This window comes from Coffea arabica, chromosome 2e, assembly GCF_036785885.1.
Source record: "Coffea arabica cultivar ET-39 chromosome 2e, Coffea Arabica ET-39 HiFi, whole genome shotgun sequence".
Lineage (NCBI taxonomy): Eukaryota > Viridiplantae > Streptophyta > Magnoliopsida > Gentianales > Rubiaceae > Coffea > Coffea arabica.
Window position 1 is genome coordinate 35,520,916 of NC_092313.1, and position 23,516 is coordinate 35,544,431.

The following is a 23,516-nucleotide window of genomic DNA, read 5'->3' on the forward strand; positions in this document are numbered from 1 at the left end:
GCCCAAAATTTGTCAGAAACGCAAGATAAATCAGTCCAAATGACACATAGAGCCTATATACCATAAACAATCAACAAGAAAATTGCATTAACAAGGACACAAAAACATGCTTTGAAAGCTCCGACATTTGTGCTTGAATGGAAACTGAAGTTCAACAAATCGTCTTTCAAACACAATATTCGGTTGGGCATTTTATCGAACAACAAACGGGTATTAAAATTTCACCAAATTTTTGCTCAACTGAGGTTATAATCAGCCCAAAAATTGTTCAGAAAACAAAGATTTCAGTCCAAATCAAACACATACATCGTGTGTATTCAGAAATTGGGACCAATTAACAGGAAAATTACACTAAAAAAATGCCATGGCAGACCCATTTCAAAAGCTTGACAAGAACTGAAATTTGAAGAGGAAAAACTTACAATGCTCTTGTTCGGTGAAATTCTGCAGGCGATGATGGTAGATTCTATGAGGTGGCGGCAGCTATGAGCGGCGGCGGTTCTGGCTGCTATTCAGATGGAGTTCCCTTGCTCTGTTTTCCCTTCACTTCTTCCCCTCTGTTTTCCGTTACTCTGTTTTAGCTGAGGCCTTTTCTCTGTTTTTTCCGTTCGTTTTCTTTCCTCTTTCATCAGACGAAGCCCCCTGTTTCTTTTCCAGAGGAAGCTTTCTTCTTGTTCTTCCTTTTTCCTCTGTTTTTTCCTCTTCTTTTGCTCTGTCATTTTTTCCAGCCGAAGCCTCCCTCTTTTCTTATTCTTTCCTTTCTTTTCCTCTCAGACGAGGCCCTCTGTTTTTCCTATAGCACGGCCGAAAAACCCCTCTTTTGCTCCCTCTACTTTTTCCTTGTTTCGCCGTCCGCCGCCCGTTTTCTTTTCTCTCTTTTTTCCAATTTTCCTTGCCTTTTCCGAAGCCTCCTCCCTCTGGCTTTTCTTCCTTATTTCTGTTTTTCGAAGCCCCTTCAATTTTTCAGCACCCGCTGCCCTTTTCTTTCTCTCTCAGATATCCCGCCGTCACCCCCTCTATTCTTTCCTTTGCTCCCTTTTCTCCCTAAAACCCTAGCATCCGTTCCTTTCTTTTTTCTTTTGATTTTCTTTTATTTCCCAATTGATCCTAACACTACAAGTGTCTAGACACCTCACCCTCTAGGTAATGTGTTGTCCAAGACAAAAATGGACACTTGTCCCAAAGCATGCCTCCCACTTGCCATTTTTATTGTTTTTTCCTTTTTTTTTTCTTTTTCCTTTTCTTTTTCCTAAAATTTAGTGTAAAATGCTCTTAAATCGATTAAAATAAAATGAGAGACACGAAACATAAATAAAATAAAATAAAATAAAATAAAATAAAAAGCTAAAATTGAATCAAATAAGTCTAAAAATCAAAATTTGGTGTCTACAACGGCTACATATTCACCACAGCAGAATGGCATTGCCGAGCGAAAGAATCGTACCTTATGAATATGGTTCAAAGCATGATGTTCGGGAAAAATATCCCAAAAATATTTTGGCCGGAAGCTGTTAATTGGGCAATACACATTCTCATCAGGAGTCCGACGCTTGCAGTGAAGAACAAGACACCAGAGGAAGTTTGGAGTGGACAAAAACCTTTAGTTGGATATTTTAAAGTTTTCGGATGCATAGCCCATGTGCATGTGACAGATAACACTCGAGGGAAATTGGATCAACGAAGTACAACCTGTGTTCTATTGGGAGTCAATGAAGAATCCAAGGCTTACCGACTTTTTGATCCCATCAGCAGAAAGATAATTGTTAGTCGGGATGTTATATTTGAAGAGGATAGATGCTGGAATTGGGAAGAAGAATGCGCACCATCGATTGCAGCTGATTTGGATTGGAATGAAAGTAATGGCGAAATGTGCGATGATCAGGAGTAGGAAACAGAAAAAGACGAGGCACAGCAGCAGCAGGAAGCTCCAGAATCGCAGCTTCCACCCACCATATCGCAGCGTCCTCCCTCAATAAGGCAACGGACTTCACCAACATGGATGCAGGATTATTTCACAGGTGAAGAGCTATCTGAAGAAGACCTTGAATTAATAGCGGGAGAGATGATCCTGTACATTTTGAAGAAGCTGAAAAGAATCCTATATGGAGGAAAGCCATGCAAGAAGAAATTGAAGTTATAGAACAGAATGGTATGTGATTTTTAACTGATCTCCCAGCTGGGGCTAAAAGGATTGAAGTCAAGTGAATCTTCAAAACTAAGCGTGATGAGAATGGAGAGGTCAGCAAATACAAGGTACGATTGGTGGTCCGAGGATATACTCAAGAACATGGTATAGATTATACAGAGGTGTTCGCCCCAGTAGCTCGCATGGAGACTATTCAGCTAGTCATTGCCGTAGCTGCTCACCATGGATGGCCCATCTACCAATTGGACGTAAAATCTGCCTTCCTACATGGGGAATTAACTGAAGATGTCTATATCGAACAACCACAGGGATTTGAGCGGAAAGGGGAAGAAGGTAAAGTATACAAGCTGAAACGTGCTATATATGGATTAAAACAGGCCCCTCGGGCTTGGTACAGTCGCATTGAAGGGTATTTTCTCAGCCATGGGTTTGAAAAATATGAATACGAACCCACATTATTTACTAAGGTGGAGAAGACGAGTATCCTGGTGGTAAGTTTGTATGTGGATGATTTGATTTATGCAGGGAATGATGATAAGTTGATGATGGAGTTTAAGAGGTCCATGAAACTGGAGTTTGCTATGACCGACTTAGGAAAAATGAAGTTTTTCCTCGGTCTTGAAGCAACACAGAAGGATGATGGTATGTTTGTGTGTCAAAAGAAGTGCATGGCAGATCTTCTACAGAGATTTGGGATGGAAAACTCGAAATCAGTCCATAATCCAATGGTTCTAGGAGGTAAACTAAGCAAGGATGAAGACGGGAAAAGAGTAGACAAGATGCTTTACAATCAAATGGTCGGGAGCCTAATGTATGCCACTGCCACGAGACCAGATATCATGTATAGTGTGAGTAAAGTCAGCCGATTCATGGATAATCCCAAGAAGCTTCATTTCCAAGCAATAAAGCGAATCATTCGCTACCTCAAAGGAACAAGTGAATATGGACTGTTCTATCAGAGAAATAGAGGAAGAGAACTGGTGGGCTACACAGATAGTGACTATGCCAGTGATGTTGAAGACAGGAAAAGCATATCTAGCTACGTGTTTATGCTAAGTGAGGCTACTATCTCATGGAGCTCAAAGAAGCAGCCTGTGGTGAGTCTATCAACCACCGAAGCAGAATTTATAGCCGCAACAGAAAGTTCATGTCAGGCAGTATGGCTCAGAAGAATACTTGAAACTGTAGGAAGAAATCAAATAAATCCCACAGTTATCTACTGTGATAATAGCTCAACTATCAAATTGTCAAGGAATCCAGTTCTGCATAGGAGAAGTAAGCACATAGACGTACGCTTCCACTTCCTGAGGGAACTTACAAGGAACGGAACGGTTGAGCTACTACATTACAGTTCACAAGAACAAGTTGCAGATGTCCTGACCAAACCACTCAAGTTGGAAGACTTTGTAAGAATGCGAGACAAGATGGGAGTCGTAACAAATGTAAACTGAATGCATGGGATAATTCAGCTTATGGGAGGGAATGTTAGATATCTGTTGAATAAGTCTTCTAGTCGTTAGCAGTAGTGGAGGTTTGTTTTCTTAGTTCTAGCCGTGTAGTTGCTGGGGATCAGCATAGTAGTTTAGATATTGATTTGCCATCTTTTTAGGATTTGCAGTTGTAAGTTCTCCTATTTATATGTTTATCTGGCACATGAATAAGACACAATTTCCTCAAACACATACACTTCAATTACGTAAGGCTATCTTCCTAACATTCATGTTCGAGTCTCCCTGGCTGTTGTTGGGGGAGGGATTGTTGGCCTAATCAGCAACATCCCTCAGATCTCGACTCGAAGGGACTAACCACCCAACCCGTGGCGCCCAGGGGTGTAGCTCCTCATGATGGCCGAGTGTGGTACGGTGCTTTGCGCTGCCATTGTGGTTAAGGAAATAAAGTTGCACTTTCACTAATAGCTATAGCTTTTGGTGCAATGGTAAGCGCTTGATCCTGACAAGTGGTATCAGAGCGAGATCATGGGTTCGAATCTCCCTGGCTGTTGCTGGGGGAGGGATTGTTGGCCTAATCAGCAACATCCCTCAGATCCCAACTCGAAGGGACTAACCGCCCAACCCGTGGCACCTAGGGGTGCTGGCCAAGCGTGGTACCGTGCTTTACGCTGCTATTGTGGTTAAGAAAATAAAGTTGCACATTCGCTAACAGCTATAGCTTTTGGTGCAATGGTAAGCGCTTGATCCTGACAAAATGTGCAACATGTGTCACACTTATGAGGAAGGGTCAGGATCATTTTGAGTTAACCATATCTAGTAACCTTGGTTATTTGATGTTAACCATATCTTGCTCTCTTGACTGTCAAAAAACATAGAAATCCAAATTTTTCAATATGCTGCCAAAAGCTCCAGCCACGGAGTAAATTATCAAGTGCCAAAATCAGAAATTTTTATAACTTATTATTTGTAAAATTTTCAATTTTCAATTGCCAAATGCATTTGTTACTCGTACTCATAAAGGGAGTTTTTCATGAACTTAAAAGTATTTCATTCACAATTCATATTAAGAGACAATTTTTATAATTGAAAATAATTAACCTTACTGAGAAACTCGTGTTTGATTGTGAAACAATTAAATTTGTACTCCTTTTTAATATAAAAGGTACCATATTGGAAGAATAAACTTTTTTCTTGCTTCCTATCAGGTAATTGTAATTTGTTGATTTTAGTCCCTAACTTTTGATATTTACAAAACAAATAGATGATACTAATATCTCTTCAAGATATACTTTCAGTTATGAAACAAATCAGATTCAAAGATCAAGTGCAATTGAAAGAAACAAAAGTTGCTGAAAACTGTCGGACGCTTGTGAAGACAGGATCGGACGTCCGATAATCATTGCGCAATTTCGGACGCATGAAGAACTCCATCACCGGACGTCCGAAGGAAATAAGACATTCTCCCTAACTCACTGACCTCGATCGGACACAAGCATCGGACGTCCGAAAGAATCTTTCAAACTTTTTGTTTGCTATCGGACGGAAGTACCGGACGTCCGATAGGATCTTTCAAACTCGACGAAAGCTGTCGGATACTCACAAAGACAATACCGGACGTCCGATAGAATTGAAGAAAATTTCTCAAACTCATTCCCTGCTGTCGGACGCAAAAAACAGGAGTACCTGACGTCCGACACTCCCAACAGCTAGTTGACTTTTCAACTACTTTCTATTCGTTGAAAGCATTAATGAAGCACTTTCTTGGTTTCCTATAAATAGAGTATGGTCAGAAACTCCAAATAACTTTTTCACACTGAAGATACAAAAGATCTAGAGTCATTTTAGTGAGAAAATATTCTTCAAGGAAGATTTGTAGTTTTGGTGGTGTGGAGTTCGTTGTAAACTTTTCATTTGTGAGCTAATACTTCAATAGTGTAACTCTGTGAGGGTTGTCTTGAGGGATAATAAAACTTCCTAACTTGACCAAGTGGAGATTGGGGCAAAGAGGAAATAAACCTTCATTTATACACAAGATTGGTTATATTTCGTTAATTTGAAGAATCTTGTTTGAATTGGTCTACAAGTTCAAGAGGAACTTGGTAGTCAAATGGTTTGCAATTCTTCCCTTCTTATTTATTTATTGTTATGTTGTGATCCTTAAATTGCTTATCTCTTCTACTTCTCTCAAATGATATTGTTCATTCATTGATTGATTCATTGTGTAATCATTTAAAAAAAAGGGTAAATTTCATATTAAGCAAAAAGTGCCCCCATAACTTGATTAGTTTTCTAATCAACCTAATTCACCCCCCTCTTAGGTTGTCTTCGCGTCTTACAATTGGTATCAGAGTTTGGTCTCCTAGAGATTAAGTTCAAGCGGCTTAGGAGTAAAGATGACAACCAACAATGCCATATTTTTGGAAGGACAATCTGTGATTAGACCACCTATGTTTAATGGGTCGAATTATGTGTGTTAGAAAGAAAGAATGATTATCTTCTTGCAATCGATTGATATTGAATTATGATTTATTGTTAATGAAGGTCCATATGATGCCTCTATAGTAGATGATATTACTCATAGATCAAGACCAAAAACTAAAAATGAATTGACTGCAGTTGATAGAGCTCATCTCACCTTAAATATAAAAGTCATGAATGTGTTATATAGTGATTTAAACTCAAATAAATTTATTAGAGTCAAAAGTTGCAAGTCACCTAAAGAAATTTAGGACAAATAGAAAGAAATTCATGAAGGTAGTGAGAATGTTAGATAACAAAAAAAATTCATCTTAGTTACAAAATATGAGTCGTTTAAGATGAAATCTCATGAAAATATTGATAAAATGTATTGTAGATTCAATGATCTTATTAAGGATTTAGAGATTTTGGAAAATGAATATATCTTAGGAGAGAAAATCAGAAAAATCTTGAATGCTTTGTCTAATGATTAGGAAAGTAAAGTGACTAGTATTGAAGAGGCAAAAGGTTTGAATTCTATGCCTATTGAATCTATTATTAATTCTCTAATATCTTATGAGTTGAAACTTAAGTCTAAGGTACAAGAAAAAGAAGATGCAAAGGTAAGAAGGAGCATTGATCTAAAAGCATCTCAAGATGTAGATGATTCGGTTTCATTAGATGGAGAAGATTTGGATGTTGATGACAATAATCTTGATCTCATCACACAAAGTTTCAAGAGAATCCTCAACAAAAAGAGATTTACAAGAGAAGGATCTAGCAATTCAGATTCTAATCAATTCAACATTGTAAGAAACAAAGGAAAGCATAAGGCCAACATTTGATAAAGTGACAAATGCTATGAATGCGACCAACTTTTGATACATGAGTGAGTGTCCAATGAATAAGAAAAAAGAAGGAAGAAAATGAAGATTCAACAACTTCCAATTCACATGGAATGAGTGCAACTCCGATGGTGAAATTGAAGAGGAAGAAGAATCTGCTCAATTGGCTTTTATGGCCATTGAAGATAATGAGGTAACAACTTCTAACTCTCAATTTGAAAGTGATGATGAAACTGATGATGAACTTGAATCTTTCGTTAAAAAGTTTCATGATAGTTTGAAAGAATCTTTTGTTAAAAACAAGGAATTAAAACACAAAATCAGTTTTCCTCTTCAGGATAATACATGCCTTTTTAAAAAAAATAAAAATCTGAAAACTGAAAATGATTTCTTGAAAAAGAATGAGATTGATTTACAAAATAAGCTTGATAGAAAAACAAGACTTTGTGAAATATTCAAAAAGGAACAAAGTGATTTGAAAAAAAGAATAGATAATTTAAATGAGTTGTTCCAACATAAAAAATAAGACTGTTTTCAAAGGAATGAATCAAAGACTCATCTTGGCACTTATGAGAAGAAGATAAATTCTGGTGCAAATGATTTTGCTGTTTATAAGAGAAGACAAGTAAGATTTATTAAATCTGTTTATACAAATAACTCGTTGGTTATGTGTAATTTTTGTTGTCAAAAAGGTCATATGAAAAGCAATTGCTATGTGAGGAGGAACATGAGAAGAGACATGAAATACATGTGAATAATTAAACATGATACTAACTTTTAAGAACCCAAAAGTTTTTGGGTACCATATATTAGTTCTTGAACTCTTGAGTAGGTGAACTTGGTGAACATTATTAAGGAATCAAAGTGGTTCATAGACAGTAAATGTTCAAGACACATGACCTATGATCCATCACAATGTATCAAAACTTAAGTCAAAGTCTTGTGGCAAGTGACATTTGGAGATGCATGAAAACTAAAACAATTGAAATAGGAGATATTGGTAAGATTGGTGAGATTTTTGTTCATAATGTTCTTTGTAATTTTCTTTTGATGTTTCTGATGCTTTGAACTGAATTTTCCTTGATATTTTTGGATATTACTGAATTTTTACGATGAAAAAAAGGGAAAGAAAAAAAATAATGTTGATCTAATGATGATTTGCTTTATAATTATTTTGATTGTTATTTCTCTGTTTGGTATCAATTTTCTATTTTTTCGCTGATGATTGTTGAATGTTAGTATGTTGATAATTGCTGAATTCTGGTATCATTTTTCTATTTTTGTTTGGAATATTGGATTCTCTGTTATTGTTACTGGATTATGGTTGCTGTTTTTTACTCTCATCTTATGATGACAAAAATGGGGAGAAATAGATGCAATGAGTAAGGGGGAGCTTATACTCAATCTTTTTTCTTTCTTCCATTTATTATTTTGTCATCATAAAAAAGGGGGAGAATGTTAATTTTAGTCCCTAACTTTTGATGTTTACAAAACAAATAGATGATACTAATATCTTTTCAAGATATACTTTCAGTTATGAAACAAATCAGATTCAAAGATCAAGTGCAATTGAAAGAAACAAAAGTTGCTGAAAGCTGTTGGATGCTTGTGAAGACAGGATCGAATGTCCGATAATCATTGCGCAACTTCGGACGTATGAAGAACTCAATCACCGGACGTCCGAAGGAAATAAGACATTTCCCCTAACTCACTGACCTCGATCGGACACAAGCATCGAACGTCCGATTGAATCCTTCAAATTCTTTGTCTGCTATCGGACGGAAGTACTGGACGTTCGATAGGATCCTTCAAAATCGACCAAAGCTGTCAGACGCTCACAAAGACAATACCGGACGTCCGATAGAATTAAAGAAAATTTCTCAAACTCACTGCCTGTTGTCGGACTCAAAAAATAGGAGTATCGGATGTCCGACACTCCCAACGGCTAGTTGACTCTTCAGCTACTTTCTATCCGTTGGAAGCATTAATGAAGCACTTTCTTGGTTTTTTATAAATAGAGCATGGTCAAAAACTCCAAATAACTTTTGCACACTGAAGATACAAAAGATTTAGAGTGATTTTAGTGAGAAAATACTCTTCAAAAAAGATTTGTAGTTTTAGTGGTATGAAATTCGTTGTAAACTTTTCATTTGTGAGTGAATACTTCAATAGTATAGCTCTGTGAGGGTTGTCCTGAAGGATAGTAAAACTTTCTAATTTGATCAAGTGGAGATTGGGGTAAGGAGGAAGTGAATCTTTCTTTGTACACAAGATTGGTTGTATTTCGTCAATATGAAGAAACTTGTTTGAATTGGTCTACAAGTTCAAGAGGAGCTTTATAGTCAATTGGTTTGCAACTCTTCCCTTCTTATTTACTTATTGTTATGTTGTGATCCTTAAATTGCTTATCTCTTCTCCTTCTCTCAAGTGATATTGTTCATTCATTGTGTGATCACTTAGAAAAGAGGGTAAATTTCATATTGAACAAAAAGTACCCATAACTTGATTAGTTTTCTAATCAACCTAATTCACTCCCCTCTTAGGTTGTCTTCGGGTCTTACATAATTATTTGAATTTGTAAAAAATAGAAATTCTTAATAATTTGAAAATAATTTCATTCAATTCATTCACCATCCATATCAAAAATAAAATTATATTAGTGCATACCAACTTTGCTTAGTGAAAGAAAGTGTTAAATTGTATCATCATTTAATACGAAAAGTAGCATACTAAAAATTTAATACTTTTGGCTATCTAACCAAAATAATTTTGTCTATCCATTTTTTTAAAAAAAATTTCTAGTAGAGAAGGGGTGAAATTTAAAAAGCATGGAATTGAAAGGCAGATTTGAATGCAAGACCTCTTTGTCCTATTATCAACACATGTGCCTATCTATACTCATAAATTTAGCGAGTTTTTAATTGGAAAAAATGTAGTGTTGGCCTCCAAAATTTGACATAGGAACTATTTTAGTCAAAATTCAGGATCGAGTTTTTTGTTACTCTAGTTTAGTGAGTGAGTTTAAAAGAGAAATTGAAGAGACATTCTTGCACTTTACTTATTTAAGGGAACAACTTATAAAGGAGTTCAAGAATTCAATTTCAAGAAATTGAATAAGAATTCTTCTTCCTATACTCTTTTCCTCTTGTGCTTATTTTCAATGTTTAGTTGCAAGTGTTATTCATGTTTGGACGTGCTTAACATGATGTTTAGCTAAACTTTTCATATTTAATGGTAAAAATGAACTTCTTGTTTGTGAGACCCTAAAAATTTTCTTATTTTCTAGGCATTTATTTTAGGCTTTGGGCTTAATTTTAGTGTTTTCTTTAATGTGTGCATTTTCTGGAGATTTTTATGAGAAATAGGAATTTTAAATCATTTTCCTGAAATAAAACATTTTCTGTGGTAATACGGGTGTACAAAGGTTGGTGCAGAAAAATGGGTTGGAGGAAAATTTTACATACGGAGATTTTATTATCTTGTATTATGAGCTAATTAGAGGTTAGCTAGTGTAATTAAGTATTGGAAGACAAAGGAATGAGATAAACACAAAAAAGGCCACTTGTCATAACCCTAATGGAAGTTGGACTTTTGACTACTTTCTTTACCTTTCTTATTAATCAATTTTGACCCAAAAATCCCCTCATTTTCTCCTTCTCTTGGCCGAACATCCTAGAGAGAAGAAGAGAGAAAACTTCCAACCTTTGTTCTTCATTTCTTGCCAAATCTTGAAATTCAACCGTTAATCTTTCAAATTTCTCCACAAAAGTGAGTTGAGAGGTGAGTTAAAGAGGATTGGTGGAGCCTTTTGGGAAGAACAAGCCCTAGCTATCTTGTTTCTTGAGGTTACAAAGGTGAGTGGTTAGGAAATTGTCCCTTTGTTGGTTATGATGTGAAATTAGTAGAGGTTGGTAGTTAAAGATGCAATTTTGTGGAGTATTTCACGAATTATGGTTGTGTTGTCTAATTTTCCTATTTATTGGGAATTTTTCTATTTTATATAGTTTCTTATGGTTAGCTAAGGTATGATAGCCTTATATTGGATAATTTAGAGCTTCTATGTGTTAATGGTGGTTAATTGCGAAAAATTTTCGCTTTTGTAGGAAAATTCCAGATTTTAGGGGTTTAAACATTTTCATTCTGTCCGGTACGGTTTCTCCTAGTTAGAGATCGAATTGGCCTTGCTGTAAAACATGAAAGTTGTATAGAATGATGTTTTATAGTTGCTTGCAAAATTTCAGCTCAATCGGAGCAACGTAGCCTATGAAAAGATCGAAATACCCCTGCTGCCCTGTTTCTGTCCGAAACTGATAATCAGCTTGTCTAATTGGTTAGTTTGACCAGGAATATTACCGAATTGGTTGTTGGTGTCTTCTTAAGAATTATATCCTTGTATCTTAGCTTTCAAATGGCTTTGGAATTACCTGATTTGGAGTTGTGTGTGCTGAGATAAGAGTGAATGAATCAGGACTGCCAGTTGAATTCCGCGGTGAGTTTCGAACTGGAAAATCTGGAGTTGTTTTGGTGAATTTGATCTAGTTAGGGTGAGAACTGGACTTAGTAGTCTTCATCAAAGTTATAGCTCTCTGTCTTAGCTTCGAAACGGTGTAGATTGCGCCCTAATCCGATATGTGTAACCCCAGTTGTGCCCGTTCTGATAAATGACGTCAAAACTGTCTTTTTGTTTTAGGGCATAAACTTCATTTCGGATTCTCCCTAGCTTGGTTAGGCACTTATACGTTCTATTGGGCCTTATTTTTTTGTAAGGTGTGGATTTGCTTTGACTAGTATTCGAGTCTTAATTGTGATGTTCTTGTTGTATAGGTCGTACCGGTGCTTCGACGCCTACGCCTGAAGCTAACTTGTGACCTTGTTTACTTACCTTGGTGAGTATACCATTATATGGTCTACTGCTTCATTGGTTGATTATACTTGCTATGTGAACTTGAATGGGTTGAATGAGACGAGGGTGTACTTTATCGCTCTCGATCTCTTATCTGTATTCCTGTTACTGTCAAAGTGTGAAATTGTCTACATGTATGTTTTCACATGGCTGAGGGCTTTGCCCGACAACTTAACTGTGCTATCTGAGCTCATACCCCATTGGTCCTTAATCGAGTCGAGCCGGCCAGGGCTTGGGCGAATCGATAATGGACCTTGGGTTCACTGTAGTCGAGTGGAGTGTTAACTCCTCGACCTTATGGTATACTCGAGTATTACCCTCTCTGTTACTGTGAAGTATTCGGGCCCGGTAAGATGGTGACCGGTGGAAGGGATATGGAGTAAAGTGGGGTTCTACGGAATGTTTTTCGCTTTAAAGGTTGACGGAGTGTCAACGGGTTGGTGATCAAGTGCGGCAAGTGGAAAGTGGCTCTTGAGAGCCAATTGTATCCTTTTATATTGACTTGTTGTATTTATGAGCTTTGGGGTCACTATGTGATAACATGTGGTTACTGGTGTGTCGTGTTGGTACCTCACGAGCGTAACTCACCCTCGTTACTTTGTTTTCCTTACAGGGAATAAACTTTTGAGATCTATGATGTGGTGAAGCCGAGTTGAGCTAGTTTCCATATTTTTTTTTTGTATAGCTCCTCGATAGTTGGGAAATCCATACATGTACTTGGATCCAACATTTCTTTTGGAATGTAAATTTGTAATTATGCGTATATAAAAGTGTTTGGTAATGTTCATGTGCGGCCCCATTTTTTTTTTTCCATTTTCGTTTCGTGACTTTGATTTATTTGAGCGCGCTAAAATATTCTGGAACGTTTTAGATTATGTTTAATCGTCTTTGTAGTTCTGGTGAGAGTTGGGCAGGCAGTCCGCTAACCCCTTTGGTATGCCCTAGGGAAAAGTGGGGCTGTCACATTGTTGCTTTGATATGAAGTAGTTAGAAATGATTATGCTATTTCATGGTTTGACTAGTCTAAGAACTTGTGCTTACAATTTATGGTTGTTGGCCACCAACTATGAATTATTCGATGATTGTATGAACAATGAAAGTTGTCTATATATAAATCTTGGTTCTTAGATCCTAATTTTATTCTCACAAAAGTAGGGAATAGAGTTGGGTGGATTTTCATGTAATAATTTCATTGAACTTATTCAACTTGTATTTAACCTTTTCTCTATGAAAATAGGTTAAAAAAGGGTATAAATAGTTGAGAAATTGGAAAAAATAATTTCCAACAACATCATGTTCATTGGCTAAAGTAAGGACACGCATTAGGAAGTTATTTCCTTGGTAAATCATGAAAGCCAGTGAACAAAATCCTAGTGCTTTCCTTAGTCCCTATTCAAACGACCTTAATACTATATATTCGTTGACCCGTATACTTGCGGATAGGGTAGTTAGGTAAAGTTTTGAATTCTAACTAGCGATCAGATTCACTTTGGCTCAAATTTTAGGGACTAAAATAGGTTCTTAGCCAAACATTGCGGACCAAAACTACATTTTTTTCATTTTTCATTATTTGAAAAAGTCTCACAATCCTATCCATATTTAAATCCAAAATAATTCATACTAATTTTTTATAGTACAAGAAAGTGAACAATCAAAAAATCATCTTGTACTATGAAGTAGTTGAATTATACCATTGCTTATTATAAAGGGTACCGCATGAAAAATAAATTTTTTGGCTATTGAACCAAGTGACTAAGTCTTTAACTATTTCTATCGGTTGGAATTTTGTATCATTTGAAAAGCTTTTATTTACAATACATATATTTAAGAAAATTACAATAGTTTATAGCAATTTTCCTTAGTAAAAGAAAATGTATAATCGACAAGCCTTATTATGTAATCAAATAGTTAATTAATACCCACGTTTTATGTGAAATGTACCATTCCAAAAAAGTAATTTTTTTTTGCTGCTCATCAACATAATTTTGCATATCTATTCTCATAAAACTAAGAATTTGCTATTATTTGAAAAGCTTTTATTCACTAGCCATATCAAAACATGCAATTATAATAATTCATATTAACTTTTTTCAGCTATAAAAGGACAAGATGAAAATGACATATCGTACTACTAATCACAATGAATTGACTCTTAGAAACACGTTGCTAATGTAAATCCTTAGCAACTATTTGTTTTGATTTTTAGTAATCCAAAATTTTTGCTAATGTAAATCTTTCAATTGTTGCAGTAATAATATACAGTCAGCTTCCAAATCAACTAATTTCACTACAATTTCAAATTCAATAATACCACTGCTTTCTAACAATATCTAAACTAAGTGAGTCAGTTTTGAAATTTGACAGTCAGCTTCCAAATCAACTAATTTCACTACAATTTCAAATTCAATAATGCCACTGCTTTCTAACAATATCTAAACTAAGTGAGTCAGTTTTGAAATTTGACAGTGAACATCATCTGGAACCTCCCATCCTTATGTTTCACACACCATGAGAAGAACCCGATACATTTCATTCCATAATGACAAGTGAAAGCAAAGGAACAATGAAAAGGAAAAACCAAATAAATAAAAAAGAACCTCATTCTATTGCATGTAGCATGGCATACCCTAAAACACAACTAAAAGCGGGAATTTTTAAGTTAATTTACCTGTAAATTTCTAAATCTTATCCTTGTAGATTTTTATTCAGACCATAGCATGAAAAACCCTACAAATGATACACAAAAATCTATTTATATATGCTAGTTTTCACTGTTGTGAAAAATCTCCAATTATTTTAAAAATTATTTGCATAGACCCTTAGAAGTAGAGAAAATTCTCCTTCACATGGTAATTGACATGGTTTTGAAAGCCACCAAATGTACCCTAATTCTTTGTCTGCATCATCTATGGCATTAGTCTCAACATCAATAACAGCTGTCTTGGGACTACTCCAACTACCTACAATCCAAACATTCAATTGATTAGTTACTAAAATGTATTGAGAATTGACTTATGACATACTAAACTTCCTTAAATACAGCAACAAAAGATTTCAAATTTTTAAGATGAGATCCGGCAATCTAGAGTCACATATTATCCTTTTGCTATTTTATCCACATGGAGACAATTTCTTGATCTCTCTGAATATATTAGAAACTGTATTGTAAACCAAGTAAAAAGGGAAAAATCACTTAAAATTATGAAACTATTAAATTATTCAAAAAAAAAGAAAATTATTGCAATACATACCCTGGAAGAACCTTCTTTCTGAACTTGACAAGTACTATTAGGACTTTTGTAAGAAGCTGATTGCTTGACAATATTCTTATTTGCAGGTACCTTTGGAATTTTCTTGTTTCTTTGGAGCTCTTTCCAAGAAATTCTTTGTTCATGTATTTCCTCAAAATTTTGGCTCCTTTCTTTTCAGACCTTTCACCTTTCAGCCATCTTTAGTAATAACATCTACTTCATCCCTTTCAAAAGTTTTTGACAATCCCACTACATTATTTCTGTTCTTAATATCCTTTAATTCAGTCGTTAAGATACTTACATACTTTGCAAGCAATTGAGATCCTTCTTTGGATTGAGATGCTTAGCTAGTTAGTTAGTATAAGTAGAGTATAAGTTTTGATACCTCATGTTAACTTCCAATTCTTCATTGAATTCCTTGATATGCACTTGATCAATGTTGGTTGCATGTTTGGTCCATCTCTCTAAGATGTAGTGCCTCAAAACTAATAATTTAATATTCATTGCATCTAACACCTTCAATGTATGTCTATAGAGTATTTTGAGAAACTCAAATAATTTACAACTGCAGGTTACCTTTGTTTTACATGGTTCCACTATTACGGTATACCCTCTAGTGTTTCCCTCTATGCAAACTTTGCACAAAAAATGGTCCCTTCAAGTTTGCAGTCAACAATCTTAGCAAGTAAAGATTTATTCCACTACTTTTGAAACTTATCAAATATTTTGAAAGTGTAAATATCCCTATCATATCTCAAAAGAGGAATGTCAACTTTCATGGCAGACGACCTTTGTGACATGTCAAAATTTGATTCTTTGTCATTGCACCACTTCTCATCAACTATCCTCTCAAAATGTTCAGAGAGTTGTACCACATCCAAGTTATACCTTAAATATTTTCTTAGTGAGGCATTGAAACTCTCACTTAATTGTGTACTCCGCACGCCAGCTAAAAATGTACTTCTTTCATATGCAAGAGACCACTTTTCTGTAGTGGTAAATTTTTCCTTTAGCTAATTATTCTCTTCAAGGCCACATGTCTAAATCAAATTATTCCAAACATCTAAAAAATCTTCCTCATCCTATCTGGACAGCACTAGCGATTACTGAACATTCATATGGAAGAAATGTCTTCAGTTTCTTCTCACCCATTACTCTAGTAAATGCCTCAAAAAGCCATTCGAATGACTTTGTAGATTCTTCATACATCAAAGTATCACCAAAATGATCATTTCTTTGTGATTATCATACCAACAACTAATGCCAATGGTCTGCAATCTTTGTTTGTTCTGTAGATTGTGTCAAATGATACCACGTTCCTAAAGATTCTGTAATCATTAATCATTTTTTAATATGCCCAAAAAGCATTAGCAATCAAATTGTTGTCATCCAACTAAAGTAAAGAATGAAATCTAGGATCTTCTAGTGCCTTTCGAAGTAGTCTAACATACTTCAAGCTACTCCGTGTTTCAAGTCATTTTTTGACTTATCACAAATGTAATTTTTGTGATCGCTTCTAGTATATCCTTGACATTCTCGACCTTCAGCTTGTCAACAAGCATACTCAAAAGAAACTTTAACTAGTATTCCTGAATCATCAGCCAAGTAAATGCCAATTGCCTGAACAATTTGAATCTTCCTTAATGATGATAACAAGTGAGCAAGTTTTGGTGAAACAAGATGATGATTATGTTTCTTTTTTTTTTCAAAAGAAGTAACCCAATATCTTGCATTCTCTTGACACCTAATAACGACATGTGCTAGACATCCCGTTCGGGTTTCTCTTCTTGGTTTCTTTACAAAAATACCACATTTGTCTTTCCCTTTGAAACCTTCCTTCCAACACATCAACTTTCTTGATATTACACAACCATGCACTTTATTCTTGTTAGCATATTCTTTTTGAATACTAAAAGCAATAGCACAAGCATATCTATTATAATATGTATATGCATCTTCTTCTATTCTGATTCCATTCCTAAACTCATTAGCAAGATGTCAAGATCATCGTAGTGTAGTTCATCGAGTGGATCAATATTATCATGGACTAGTTCATTTGATGGATCAATGTCATCATGGTCAAGTTCATTTGGTAGATTATCCATGTACCAAGAAATAAAGCATAAGATGATTGAAGATTGTCACACGTCATCTCCTACATAAAATTTTAATCAAGGAGAAAACTTTGTGATTTTGCACATAAAAGACAGGACACAAGTTATCCTCAAATGACTAATAAGCATGAGACATAATACAAATATACCAAGTTGCCATATACAGAGTGAAATAAATTTGCTACCCTATTATTAAAAAAAAAAATTCAATGTAGCAACTTCTCATATCAGATAATTTAACAATCAGATACCTTTGTTAATATTCATTCTATGTTAATGCTTTTGAAAATCATGTTCCAAAGACAATATCAATACCTACTTTGTCTCATAGAATTTTAGCTTAAATGTACACAAGGAATTTCAAACTAGAATCCTTTGATAAACCTGGTCAAATTTAGGTTTTGTTATTTTTTAACTCTAGATGGATTAGGTAGGCCTCAACTAGCGTACAATCCCAAACTCTTTTTTGTGGGTAGACATATATTAGCTTCTAAACTCATACATATTACGTCTGAAGTACAATTTGTTTGAGAAAATTAAGTAGAGCTATAGTTTAAGGCACTATAAGTTATTCTAATTATTTTGAAGAAAATCTAATGAGCAATTCATGTTCTAGTTCCTTGACGATACTGATTTACAAGTTTATCCTTTATACTTTACCATTTCAACTAGAACTAGCATCCAAATGCTTAATTATGCATAGCCATTATAAACAAATGTACTAGTAAAACCTTTGTATTCATTAACATACTCTAGATAACAATTTTTCACCTAGGCAACTTATCAAACATCTTCTAGGCAACCAAAAAACAAACCTCAAATTTTCTATTTCTTAGTTCATCGATCACAAGTGCATGCAAGCCAATACATTCTTTATCCAACGGAATTTCACTTATTACATATAGAAAAAATTAGAAACATACCATTACAAACCTATTATTTTGCAAAATAGGCCAAAAATCTCCTTCTTGCTCTCTTTATTCTTATTCGGGTTTCTGCACTTGGATACTCTTCTTGTGATTCTGCTTTGTGCACTTGAATAATTTAGTTGAGGTCCTCTAATTTTTTAATTTTGGTGGCATATTGAAAATTTGGATTTTTATGTTTTTTGATGGTGAGAGCAAGAAAATAAGAGTAGTAATGGTGTTAATTTTTAGTTATTTAACATCAAATAACCAAGATTACTAGATGTGGTTAAGTCAAAATGATCCTGACCTTTCCTCATAAATGTGACACATGTCGCATATCTAGGAGTGTATTGAGGGAAATAGAGAGATTTTCCAACGGAGATGAGTTGCTTCCCCCACCACCCCTATCACTAAATCCAATCCACCTCTTCAAACCATCTCTCTCCCTCTACTGCCTCAACCAACTCTCCTTCCTCCTTTTTACCTTTCTCTTTCTTTTCCCTTTTCCTTTTCCTTCTTCCTCCTTTTCTACCCCTCTCTCTGCCTTCCCTCCCTATCTAGTTGAAACTTGCCACCTTCCTTACTCTTCTCCTTCTCTCTCTTTTTCCAACATCTCACTCCCCTGCTTCCCTCAAGCCCACTCCTCCCTTTTCCCCTCTAATAGATTAGGGCTGCAAACGAATGAGCGGCTCCAATACAAGCTCGATCAATATTGAGCTTGAGTCGAGCTCGAGCTAATCAAGTCGAATTCGAGGTCGAGCTCAAGCTCAAAAACATAAAGCTCTACTCGCGAGCTCGATTATATTTTTTTATTTTTTATTTTAATAGTAAAATAATTATATCCCTAATATTTTATTATTTATTAATAAAATTATTATTTTATTTATTTTTAAAAATAAAATAATTATTATTTTTTTAAAGCTCGAACTTGACATTTTGAGTTTGTCGAGCTCGAGCTCGAGTTCGTGCTTCATAAAATTAACTGGAGACTCGACTCAATTAGATCAAAACTCAACTCGACTCAACTCGTTTGCACCCCTAATTGAGATATCTAAAAAAGTGAAGGCGTTGATGTAATTGATATACAAACACACAAAAGTGTAGAAATTTGTATTATGCAAATTTCAATAAGATGGTGGGGTTGAAGATGATGCTCTTGAGGTGTATTTAATACTATCCTTAAAGTTTTATTTGCCCCCACTATCATAGTATTTGTTACAGGATTATGGCAAATTACCTCTAAGATATAACAAAATTTAGAGAAACTTGATAGGAAATGTCAAGTTTTCTCTTACAAAGAAAAAGATTAAGATTCTGGTTGGTTGATTTGTTAGACTTATTATGTTATAATGAAAGACACGACCCAAGAGTCACAAAAATTGTTCAGCCATTATTTTACACGTTTATGGACATTAAAAGTTACCATTTAAGTTTCTTCAATGGATAGAAAATGCCAAAAATGTTTACAGAAACTTTTTGACTCTCAATGGACCATTAAGTTTCTAGTTTCTTTGTTCTAACAAGCCTTATTTCTATTTTATTCACAAACTATTCCAACAATCCCCACTTAGTTTGTAAATGAAATAAATAAACTAACACATAAATACCATGCATAAAAAAAGTATCGGTAGATTTAAACTTTTCTTTTAATGTAAGTACATCACCAAATCTAACCAAATCAAGGTTGCACATAGTATTAAATCATGACTTGAAAAATAAACTAAATATACTACACACATGGTATTATAAACATTGATCAATTCACAAAGGACTTTAGCACTATTACTGGCCATGTACTCCATCTTAAATTCATGATTATAAACAAAAGCAAACCCAACTTTTTCTGAAAGTGGCATCATTTCTAAGATCATGTAGGTGAAGAAATTTTCAAATTTTATAGGACCAAGCACGATAAGAGGATTTACACTTCATTAAGAGTATAATTTCAGTATATACTTATCCTCTTATAACAACATGCATTAGTGGGATAAGAATGAATATAATAGTACCTAATGCTCAAAACCACTTAATAATTTGTTATTACCCCTTTAACCTTTTCATCTAGTGGTAGCGCAAGAATCAAGGTAGGGTTTCTATTACTAGTGATTTTAGATCAAGATTTTCAACCTCATACATAATGATGTTAAATTTACCAAATTCCTTGACAATCGTTTAGCTGACAAATATCCTTAATTGTTGCATGTTCTTATTTATACAACTAGCACAACATCATTTTTATGACGTTTGCTCAGATACTAAGGTATTAGACTTAAAATGTCTAGATTTACTATTATTCACCTTGTTCAAGACTCTAGATATGCATGGTAGGTGCACATTACAAAATAAAGAGACAAGAGGCATAAGTTGCGCCATAATTTGTTATCAAGTAACAAACCCTAAACCACTTCGCCTTTTTACATATGCAGTAGCTAAAGTTTTAACTTCAATAATTAGCATGTTATGATCACAACATAGTCTCGACTAAATTTAGAACAAATGCATTATCAGCATTTGTAGTACCTGAATTCACTTGAGAGTAACATAGATATGCATATCTCATGCTATTGTTTAGGCGTTTTGCCTTAAATACACATGCACAAGTATTGAGCAATTATTAATCAAGATAATAAAATACTTATTACTACATTTGACTGCATGTTTTACACTTCTTTTCTTAGGTTATGTTTTGACATAAAATACTATATTCTATATTCACATGTTATAAACTATCATGCCACAAAGAATAAGAAGATTCAATCAAATAAGTACAATTATGACACTAATTAATATCTAGGTTAAACATGTCACATAATCTTGCTTGACGAATATGCTATTCTTGGACAATATTAATTCTCCTTGTCCTTGAATTTAGTATTTGGTCTAGAAATTTTTTTTCTTAGACCCTCCAATGAAGATGTTGTTGGTATTCTTCTACTTCTCCATATTATTCATCACGGGATCAATGGCAACTTCCCTTTTTAGAGAATTCCAGCATCTTCCTCTATACAAAAATGATTCTGAGCATGATCCACCATAAATGTTTTAGTAGTGTAGAGTGATTTTCTTTGATTGTCATTTCAACTAGGGGTAATTTTCAGTAGTTACCCCCACTATGAAATAACACAGAAATCTCCACTTTATGATTTTCAAATTACATATAGATCATTACTTGGTCAAGGAGAGAAGAACCATCATAAACACAAAATTCAAATCATGTATTACAAGAATTTTTTTTTGCATCTTATTTGAGTTTTCTTGTACTCCAATGCAGTCCAAACTTCTCTAGGTAGTTTGATGGCAGTGAATAAGTCATAGAAACAACTCAAGTTAGTGTTTATCACTTTGTCCTCTTCATGTTTCTTTCTCTCTGCCTTCAAGACCTTTCTTCAATGTCTTGTTATCATCATCTTGTCAAATAGAGATTGGTGGCTAGATTAACACCTTGATTGAATTTTCGATAGCAAGCCCATTTGCACTAATAACCCACAAATAGCACTTTAACATTGTTAATGTAATTGATACACAAGCATATGAAAGTGTAGAGATTTGTATTATGCAAATTTCACTAAAAAAAGTGGGTTAAAGATAATGATCTTGAGGTTGTTTAACATTATCCTTAAGGTATTATTTGCCCGCACTATACCAAGTTTTTGTTATAGGATTTATCTCTACGATATAACAAGATTTAGAGAAACTTGATAGCAAATATCAATTTTCCCCTTACAAAGAAACGATCAAGATTCTAGTTAGTTGATTTGTTAGAAATTTATTATTCTATAGTGAAAGACACAACCTAAGAGTTACAAAAATTGCTCAGCCATTATTTCACACATTTATGGACATTAAGAGGCATCATTTAAGTTTCTTCAATGGATAGATAATACAAAAAATATTTCAGAAACTTTTTGGTTCCTAACAGACCCTTAAGTTTTCAGCTTCTCTGTTATAACAAATTTTATTTCTATTTTATTCACAAAGAATTCCAACAGAAGGAAGTATAAGGGAGATAGGGAGAAGAGAGGGGAGGAAAGAGGTAAAGGGCTAGTGAAAAAAAGGGATGGAGAAAACAAGAGGTGACAAAAGAGAGGAGAAAGAGGAGGTCGAGGGTAGGGGTAGAAAAGAAAGGTAGGTAGTTAGGGAAGAGAAAGGGAAAGGAGTGACGTTTATCACATAGTTAAAAAACTAAAAAAAAACCCCTAAAATGTATTTGTAGTAAAAGCTTGTACCAATATACACAGTTATAATAAATTTTTTGAAAATAACCCTAAAAACACATAAACTTTTGATTAGAGGTCATCTACATCAATATGTAAACTTTTGCTTATTTGAGTTAATAAAAGAATAATTCTCTACTTTTGTCTATTTCTCTCTTGCCTATATCTCTCTATTTTATTCTATTCTACATTTTGTTATTTCATTACTATTCATTTTACAACACCATATCAACACTAGCCACTACTTTTGAACAAAAGTGTAATAGGAGTTTCTACCTTGAGCAAAAGTAAAGCTCAAGATTCTACTTGTGAACAATCAAGTGCAAGTGTCTACTATTGAGCAAAAGTATCATACAATTGGAAAACTTTGGGGTAACATTTCCTTTTGAGTTCAATTTATTTCGTTATCATTTATATTACGAAAGTGTACTTGTGCATCTTAATATTTTTTAGAAGAATTTTTCTTACTGAGGAATAAATGGATGCCAAATACTTGGGACCAAAGAATGATGATGATGATATTTGTCTCATTGTTAGTGCAACTATACACACCATACTTAAACACAAAATAGGAGAGACAAATATCAATACTATAAGTGGTAGTATCAAATTGATTGAAGGCTCCAAAAAAACCATTGTATTTCTCCCTAAAGGAACAAAATTTTTCATAAATAATGCACTGCTCTCTTTTAAGTCTGGAAGAAATTTGTTGAATTTTCAAAATATTTGCTGAAATGGATATCATATCAAAACACTAAATGAGACAAATTGGCATACCTATTAATTACAAGTACCATTTATGGGAAGAAATATGTATTAGAAAAGGTGCCTAAAGGTGCTTTCACTCTCTTCTGGCTTATATTATGCAAAGTCAAAAGTTTACTGATCTCAATGATTTTTTGAATTGGCACGATTACCTAAGTCATCCTGGGTCGATAATGATGTGAGGAATAATTGAAAATTCACATGGCCATTCATTGAAATGTCAAAAAGTGTTGAATTCTAATGAATTTTCTTGTGTTGCTTGCTCCTAAGGAAAATTAATTATTAAATCATCACCATCTAAGATGGGGACTGAATCTCCTGCATTTCTAAACCAAATTTATGGTAATATATGTAGACCTATAGATCTATTATGTGGACCATTTAGATATTTTATGGCACTAATTAATGCATCGACAAGATGATCACATATATGTATATTATCTTCTCGCAGCCTGATATTTG